Genomic DNA, 353 nt, shown 5'->3' with positions numbered 1-353 from the left:
TAGCCAGGATGGTCTCGATCTCCTGACCGCGTGATCCGCCCGTCTCGGCCTCCCAAAGTGCTGGGATTACAGGCTTGAGCCACCGCGCCCGGCCGAAATGCATAAATTTTAAGTGTACCATTTGATGACTTTGGCAAATGCATACAATCTATGTACCATACCACTTAAATGTCCCCTACCCCCACTGAAACACACGCACACTTGCACTTGGGATAAGCCCTACCTGGATGAGCTAACAAGCTACTCATCTAGTCCTTTGTGCATAGGTGAGACAAGTGCCTTCTTCCCTCTGAACACTGTGCACCCAGAGAACATGTCTCCTTGACTCACTACAGAAGGCTGACACCTGTGGC

The sequence above is a fragment of the Colobus angolensis genome, unplaced genomic scaffold (assembly GCF_000951035.1).
Source record: "Colobus angolensis palliatus isolate OR3802 unplaced genomic scaffold, Cang.pa_1.0 Scaffold472, whole genome shotgun sequence".
Lineage (NCBI taxonomy): Eukaryota > Metazoa > Chordata > Mammalia > Primates > Cercopithecidae > Colobus > Colobus angolensis.
Note: the sequence above shows the minus strand (reverse complement) of the source record.